Consider the following 1,520-nt stretch of genomic DNA (forward strand, 5'->3'; position numbering starts at 1 on the left):
AGCACTTTGGGTGGCCGAGATGGGAGGATTGCTTTAGCCCAGGGGTTTGATACCAGCCTGGGCAACATGGGGACACCCTGTCTCTATTAAAAAAAAAAAAATTAAAGAAAAAAATAATAGGAGAAAGCTGAGTGTGGGGTATACAGGAACTCTCTGTATTATCTTCACAATAATTCTATAAATCTAAAACTGCTCTAAAATAAAAGGTTTATTTGGAAATAAAATGAACTGGCCAGTTTCAGTGCTTCATGACTGTTGTCTCAGCATTTTGGAAGCTGAGGCAGGAGGATTACTTAAGCCTGAGAGTTTGAGGCTGCAGTGAGCTATGATCGTGCCACTGCACTCCAGCCTGGGCAACTGAGCAAGACCTCGTCTCTAAACAACGAAAGAAAGAAAAGAAAGAACATCTGTAGCTGCCTTGGAGAACAGGGATTGTGTAGGGCTGGGATGGAGGGAACAAGAAACACAAATAGGAAACTGAGGCAGCATCCAGGCTGAAGATAATTGGGTCTTCACCGGGACCACTGTGGGGCGTTCGAAAACGGACAATTTGGAACTGTTTCAGAGACACTGAATCCACAGGATGAAATGCTGGTGATGAAAAGAAGAGAAGATCCTTAGGGTCTCCCAAGCTTCTGGTCTGTGCTCCTGGGCTGCCCTGACTGAGCCTGGGAAGCTGGTGGAGAGAGGCAAGAGCAATCAGCCGGGTGCCCTGTCCCTAAGCAGAGGGTAGAACGGGGGACTGGCGGGTGTTGTGTAAGTTTATTTTTTCTTTTTCTTCGTTTTCTTTTGTTTGTTTTTTAAGACGAAGTCTCACTCTTGTCACCCAGGCTGAAGTGCAGTGGTGTGATCTCGGCTCACTGCAACCTCTACCTCTCGGGTTCAAGTGATTCTCCTGCCTCAGCCTCCGGAGTAGCTGGGGTTACAGGCAGCTGCCACCACGCCCGGCTAATTTTTGTATTTTTAGTAGAGACAGGGTTTCACCATGTTGGCCAGGCTGGTCTCGGACTCCTAACCTCAAGCAATCGAGTTCGACCTCCAAAACAGAACTGTCATATGTCCTATGAGGGGATGACCTCCTGTGCAAGGGGCCGAATCCCGGGGCTGCCCTAGGCCGGCTGCAGACTTGCTGTGTGGCCTCCAAACAAGACCTTGCCCTCTCTGAGCCTCAGATTTTCCACTTGTAAAATAAAGACCAATAACGTTCCGGTTACAGGCTTGTGGGGGGTCATCAAATGAGCCCTGCCTGGGCGATCAATAAACGTTGGTCGCTCCTTACCCTTTACCACTGAATCTCAGGGAGAAAGAGTGGCGCCTGTCTCTTTAAATTATGCAAATAGACTGCGGGTGGCGTAAAGGGGGGGACTATTAAAAAGATCCTGGTCTTAGCCTGGACCAATCAGCGCGCTGGGCTGGCGGAGACGGCCGCCTAAATGGCCCAATGGGGGACTGCGCGGGATCAGAGCCCGCCCTGCCTCCTGGCGCCGTCGCGGGGGTGGGGACTTTGTAGGCCACGCCCC

Source organism: Mandrillus leucophaeus, unplaced genomic scaffold (assembly GCF_000951045.1).
Source record: "Mandrillus leucophaeus isolate KB7577 unplaced genomic scaffold, Mleu.le_1.0 Scaffold11, whole genome shotgun sequence".
NCBI lineage: Eukaryota > Metazoa > Chordata > Mammalia > Primates > Cercopithecidae > Mandrillus > Mandrillus leucophaeus.